The 7,465-nt window shown below is 39.0% G+C and overlaps 1 pseudogene; it reads right to left on the bottom strand.

The window, feature by feature from the left end:
• Positions 1 to 2,217: 2,217 nt before the first annotated feature.
• LOC110288320 (RNA-binding protein 39 pseudogene) lies at positions 2,218 to 6,577 on the bottom strand (annotated as a pseudogene).
• Between the last annotated feature and the right edge of the window lie 888 nt (positions 6,578 to 7,465).

Below are 7,465 nucleotides of genomic sequence, written 5' to 3' on the forward strand. Positions count from 1 at the left end.
GAGTGAGTTCCAGAACAGCCAGGGCTACACAGAGAAACCCTGTCTCAAAAAACAAAACAAAACAAAACAAAATTAGAAAGTTCTCTTAGTTGCAAGTTAAAAGTAGCCAACAAAACCAAAGTTGGTTCTTTGAGAAAAATCAACCATTTAGACAGACAGACCCTTAGCCAACTTAACGAAAAGACAGAGATTAAATCCAAATAAGAAAATTAGATCTGAAAACAGGGATATAATAAAAGATATTGAAGAAATTCAATGAATCTTTAGGTCTTACTTAAAAAACATGTACAAATCTGGAAAAATCTTAAGAAAATGGACAACTTTCTAGACAGATACCATGTATCAGAGTTAAATGAAGATAAGGTAAACTATTTAAACATCACTATAACCCCTAAAATAATAAAATCAGACATTAATATCGCCCAATTAATATATCCCAATGCTAGATGGTTTAGTTTTTCATGGTAATGAGACATATATATAGCCCCGTAATATTTAGCCTATTGAGCAGGTCTTCTTGGGCATTCACCCACACAAAAGGTATTTGATTTCTGGTTCACCACAAAAAAAGTATATGCATTCACATCCACCATTAAATAAATCAGTATGAATAAGCAAGGATCATCTCTTGGTGAAGGATATCCTAGGGGACAGTCTTCCTTTTACTGAACAGAGCCTAAATCTCTGAAGAAGAGGGTCTTCTCCAGCCCCTCTCTATTTTGGTGCTCACACAGAATCAGACTGGTTCTGCCATCCCAGACAAAGCCTTCTCTTATCTGCCTGGCATGTGGATACCCTGAAGGTAAGTTGGGACAAGAAACCACATTTGTCCCAGACCCCTTTCTTTCCCTTTCTGGTTTGGCAAAGGAGAACACAGACTAAAGACTGCCATTAAAGACTATCTTTTGATACATCAGGTAACATGAGGCCTCTGAAACATTTAGAGCAGAGGACAGAGTAAGGATTCAGTCAGAGAAGATGTACCTAAACCTTGAGACACTTAAGGACTCAGAGAGTGGGGAGATCTCGTGGAGTAGCATGGGGTAGAGTAGGGACATCCTCATGGAGACAGGTGAGAATGTATGGGATTAGGATCAGAGACAGGGCAGACTGGGAGAGGGGTAATGATTGGAGTGTAAAGGAATATTTAATAATAATAATAGAAATAAAAATAGTAATACATTAAATTTTATCAATCGAAGCAGGAAAACGACTTTGTTCTGATTCTCCTGAGCTTAGTGCTGGCTGTACTCCATGCAGCCAGAGCAGTGAGACATAACACAGTAGCACACCTGTTTGACCCTTAGAAACCTAAGCATAAGTTCATACAATGTACATATGTATGTCTACTTTTCATTTCAAGGTTTTGTAGTATATAAATTCTCAGGTTTATGTTCATTTCTGACTTGTTAGAAAACATTGATTTTCTTTATTAATAGTATCACTTTTTCTTGAAAATCTCATATAAATACAGAATGAAATATGATCATATCTATTACCTCCTTGCCCCATCAAGCTTCCCCTGTATATGCCCTAACCTCTGAGCCATATTTTCTTTTTTCCTTCCCTTCCCTTCCCTTCCCTTCCCTTCCCTTCCCTTCCCTTCCCTTCCCTTCCCTTCCCTTCCCTTCCCTTCCCTTCCCTTCCCTTCCCTTCCCTTCCCTTCCTTGTGAAATGTAACTCTGAAATGTAACTGCTGAGTAAAGTTAGGTTCCTGAAACATTAAAACATTACCTTTCTGACTTTATACAGAAAGCATATTGGTTTCCTTACAACTATTCTATAGATACTTAGTAAAATTTTCTACATGGACATTTAAAAGAACAGAACAAGAGAACAGCCTTGCATAAAGTAGGATTAGCTAGTTAGGAGAATGAGCACATTGTATTCCTGTTTTTATTTTTTATATTTCAAGATGACGGGGGTTATTTACAAATGACAGTAGAGCCTTACCTCTTTATTTTTATCTAAATAAAAGATAACTCAACATGATTTTTTTTTTTTTTTTGGTTTTTCGAGACAGGGTTTCTCTGTATAGCCCTGGCACTCACTTTGTAGACCAGGCTGGCCTCGAACTCAGAAATCCGCCTGCCTCTGCCTCCCGAGTGCTGGGATTAAAGGCGTGCGCCACCACGCCCAGCTCAACATGAATTTTTAAGAGAAAAAACATCTATATACATATAAAGGACTGCATCTTTCTTCATCATTTACTTGGAATCAGTATTGTGATGCTGTCATAGAATCAGGAAAGAGGTTGTGGTAATCTGGAAGAGGTACATATTCTGCCATTATCATTTTGTCAGCAAACCACCTGCCATGCAATGCATGGACAGGAGTAATAGCCACAGTAATAGATGGGCACTTCACATAAACACTGCCCTGGACTGAATTTTTGTCAACATTAATATGAACGATTCCTCTGTGTTTATTACATTCTCCAATGACATTAACCTCTGTATTCCATCCAGCTTCTTCTTCTGTTCTATAGGATTAAAAATGTTAGAAAGTTGGAAACACTGTTGCAAGTGGTTGAAGAGACCGAGCTGCAGCAAAAGCTGAGGCTTTGCTCTGTTGGGATAGTCCTGTTGCAAATCTGACAGCACCAAATGCCAAAGAGCCACTCATTTGTAAAACTTACACTGCAGGTGGAATCTGCAAACCAGTACCCTCTGCAAGTCTTGCCAGTAACTGAAGATGTCTAGTTGTACCCAAATCAACTCCAGTCCTTTGTAGTTCATCACTGTCAAAAAATGAACTAGTACTAGAAGCATCAGTTTTTCCAATAACATGACCAACTTTCAGTGGTCTCTCAGCTAACTCGAACCATTAAGCTGTTCCCAAGCCTTTTGGGCAAATTCTTCGTCAGAAAATGCAACAAATCCATATCTTTTAGATCAACTGGTTTCATTATTCATCAGGAGCTTAATACTTTCATCCTTCCAAAAGGTTCAAAGATCCCCCCAATGCATTTCTTCAGTTATGTTAAAATGTAATGAGCCCAAGTAAAGCCTCATAGGTCCTTTTTTAAAATTGTTTACCACTGCAGCAGCTATATCTTTTTCTGCCTGTGATGTCTGGACTATGATTGGCACTCCTAAAATTCATTGGCCAGTTAATCCATTCGGTAGAGTCACTGAACTGACATCAACAAATTCCACATAAGCAATTCCTTTGAATTTCTATCAGAAATCATCCTCACATCTCGAACCTTTTCTACTGTAGAGAACAATTCTTCCAAATCTCTTAGTGGACTTCTTGCTGCCAATTGCAAACAGAAAACTGCCCTTGCATCCCTTTCCTCAGAAGTGAGATTATCAATAGGTTCCCTCATAGGGCTCTTGTCTTTCCGGAATGGATTTTTCCTTCTCAAACATCTTCTGCTTAACACAATGTTTCCTCGGATGGTACTGTTACATTTAGGTCCGGAGTAGGGACTTCTGTAGAGGCCTCAGAAATCTTCTATCTGGACTTTGTGAGCAGGTTTGAGACCATTATCCTAGCCATATGTAAGCCAATCTTCTCCTGGCTGCCTAGGGATCAAGTTGAAGAACTTTTAGCAACTCTTTTAATCCCCATCTGTCTGGCTGTTGCCATGCTCCCACCAATATAAGGGACTGAACCTCTGAACCTGTAAGCCAAAGCAATTAAAGGTTGTCCCTTATAGGATATGCTTGATCATGGTATCTTCACAGCACTGAAATCCTAACTAGGTCTAGGTAATAAACATAAATGATTAATAAAGCAAATTTCCCACATGGCCATGTAACAGAAGAGTATAAAGATTCCTTCCTAGGGTCCATGTTTTCTCCAGTCATACACTTTTTACTTAAATAGAATTTAAAACATGACATCCCTCATGTGGTAAATGCTTCAAATCCAGTAAGAATACAATTAGTTTCCCCTAACGATGGTTCTACTAGGGAGTTACCATGTAATCATGCTGAGTAAGCAAGTGTAGAGGAAATATATTGTGCTGTGTAGGAGACCTCTGTGGGCCCTGACTTGCACTTGATTTTCATTTAATAACTCATGTTTTGTGATGTCAACTATAACCTTACTAACTAGTACATTTCCATAAGGCCTTTTATTACACCTTTTTTTTTTTTTTGGGTTAATCAGTCTTTCATTCTCTCCTGTCTCTTACCCACTTGGGAGAGAGAGGAAAGAAATCACAAGTAGGGAGGTAGGAGGTACCTGGAAGGAAAAGTGGACAGGATGGGGGAAAATGTTGGGGAGGGGAGAGTGGAACCTTATCTGGTATCGAGTGAGGAAAAAAGACTGAAAACTTGAAGACGAGCTGAAAGAATGTAAACTGGCATCTTCAGGAAATAGGAGGTTGGTGGTACCCTCCAGAATGCACCAAGACCTGGGAGGTGAGAGACTAAAACTACTCAAAGGGAGAGACCTAGATGAAATGCCACATAGTAGGGAGTGGGAAATTATAAAGCCAACAGGAAAACATCAAGTGAGGTATTAGTTTGCCATCCCACAGTCCTTTCTCTGAATCATAATTGTTCCTGTCTGAAACAGTTTAGGGATGAAAATGTAGAGAAACCTGAGGAAATGAATGTCCAGCAAAAGACCCAAAGTAGGTTCCAGCTCAAGGGGAGGTCCCAAGGCCTGAAACTTTTACTTAGGCTATAGAGAGCTCCCAAAAAGTGACATATAATGAGTTCCTCCCAAAAGACCCAACAAGCAGCTATTAAAAGAATGAATTTATGAAATTCCTAGACAAATGCATGGACCTGGAGGACATCATCCTGAGTGAGGTACCCCAATCATAAAAGAACTCATATGATATGTACTCACTGATAAGTGGATATTAGCCCAGAAAATTAGAATACCAAAGATACAAGATACAATTTGCAAAACACATGAAACTCAAGAAGAACAAAGACCAAAGTGTGGACACTTTGCCCCTTCTTAGAATTGGGAACAAAACACCCATGGAAGGGGTTACAGAGACAAAGTTTTGAGCTGAGATGAAAGTATGGACCATCTAGAGATTGCAATACCCAGGGATCCATCCCATAATCAGCCTCCAAATGCTGACACGATTGCATACACTAGCAAGATTTTGCTGAAAGGACCTGGATATAGTTGTCTCTTCTGAGGCTATGCTAGAGCCTGACAAACACAGAAGTGGATACTTACAGTCAGCTATTAGATGGAACACAGTACCCCAATGGAGGAGCTAAAGACAGTACCCAAGGAGCTAAAGGGTTCTGCAGCCCTATAGGTGGAACAAAAATATGAACTAACCAGTACCCCAAGAACTCATGTCTCTAGTCGCATAAGTAGCAGAAGATGCCCTAGTCGGCCATCATTGAGAAGAGAGGCCCACTTGTCTTGCAAAATTTATATGCCTCAGTATGGAAACAGGCTAGGGCCTAGAATTCGGAGTGGGTGGGTAGGGAATGGGGGGGAGGGTCTTGGGGACTTTTGGGATAGCATTTGAAATGTAAGTGAAGAAAATACCTAATTAAATATAAATTAAATAAATAAACAACAAAAGAAAGAAATAGTCATATTTAGTTATTTGCACCAAACAAATGGAAAGAAGAAGCTGATCCTTCTTGTTCAATTAGGAAGGCTGAAAGAAGCTGAGAAGAAGGGTGATCCTGTAGGAGGGACAACAGTCTTAAATAATCTGGATCCAGAGATTTCTCAAATAGTGAACCACCTAAGAGACAGCATACAACACCTTATAAGAGGCTTTGAGTAAACATAGAGTGTAGGTCTTACATGGTCTTTGCTCATTTAGAGATGAGGCACCTAACCCTCAAGAAAATGGAGGCCTCAGCGAATTTAGAGTTCATGTTGTGTGTGGGTGGCTTCATCCTCATGGAGATATGGTGGGGTGGGGAAGAGGTATGTGATATGGAGCAGTTGGAAGATGGATGGGAGGTATGGAGGATAAAATATGGAGTGTAAAAAATAAATTATAAATAAAATAAAATAAAATAAAATTCAAAAACATAAATTGAACAACAACTCTAAAATGAAATTTGAACCCTAGTACTGTAGAATAGGTATCACAGTGAGAAAAGTGCCTGGATATTGAGCTTGCAAAATTGGGTTTAGTTGCTATTCTGGAATCCAGGTAAAAACTCTGGACATGGTACATTCCTGTACTCTTAATAATGAGAACACAAAGACATGTATGATCCTTACTAATGGTGATCAGTCAGCTTACTCTACTTGGAATCTTTGTTATACAAAAAAGTTATACTGCATTATCTAAGAATGTCTGACTAAACTTGATCTCTGACATTATATCCGCGCCTTTATATCCCTAAATGTAAATGTACCTAAACTAACACACACATACAGCCCCCACACACATATTCTCCTTTCAATCATCGCTAGAATTTATGAATATTTTTCAGAATTCTTTCATTCTTTTTGTCCTGGATATACCCTTTGTGGCTAGATTAAAAATTGACAGGAATAGAGACACAAACCTGTCAGTTTCTGTTAATATACCTTATCTACCATCACTAAATTTGTTTTTATAGCCTTCTGAAACTTACCTCATTGACATCTCCAGAAAGTATGACTTGGGAACAATGCTCATTTAATTAGTTCAACTTCAATTGTATAAGTGCCAGTCTTAGCAATTCTCACTGTTTTCCCCTTCTCTTTCAAGGCATGAAACCACCAAATTACTGCCTCTTGCTTCATGAGTCACCCTCAATGAACAAAAATATCATTATGATTGAAGTTCCTGTTTTATCCTGGCATGATATCATTACCAGCATGCCAGCACTGGAGAGGTTGACATAGGAGGATTGTCAGTTTTATCTCAGTCAGAATAACACAGTAAGATAGATTGGATGATTGTCTTTCCCACTCGAGCGGAACAGTTTAGCAGGATGTCTAGAAGAGCTGGGTAGGCCAAGCACACCCCTGCACTGTGGTTATAGAGATGCCCTATATCTGGTCACATGCCCTCACATCTTGTGTCTTTTCCTTGATAATAATAACTTTGTTTCAGCTTTTTGAAAGTTCTATATCACAAAAAAATGTTCTCTATTTAGAGAATGTCTATACATCTAACTTTCACAACAATAACCATTCAGAGAGCATTGGCATAGGCCAACTAAAACATCTCTGTGAAATGTTGAGAAGGGGTGTGACTCATATTGGTAAGCTTTGAGTACTGCATCATTGTACCTTCACCATTGCAATGGGTGATGCAAGGGCCTTACCCAATCTTCTATTTGTGCACTTTATGTCCCAAGGTTATCATTTGGTAACACAGAATGTTCAGCAGTGTTACTAAACATGAAGCCCAGTTTTAGTAGCACAGTGTATGTCTTTGTGGAAATATACTGCATTTTCTGTTTCAATTGTTCCCTTGATGGATACCTGGTTGTTTCTAGCTTTTGACCAGTATTCACAAGACTGCTATGAACATAGTGCAGCATGTATCTTTGTTCTATTTTGGAGTGTCTTTTGTAGT

This window comes from Mus caroli, unplaced genomic scaffold, assembly GCF_978045245.1.
Source record: "Mus caroli unplaced genomic scaffold, Mus_caroli_1 scaffold_7, whole genome shotgun sequence".
Taxonomy (NCBI): Eukaryota; Metazoa; Chordata; class Mammalia; order Rodentia; family Muridae; genus Mus; species Mus caroli.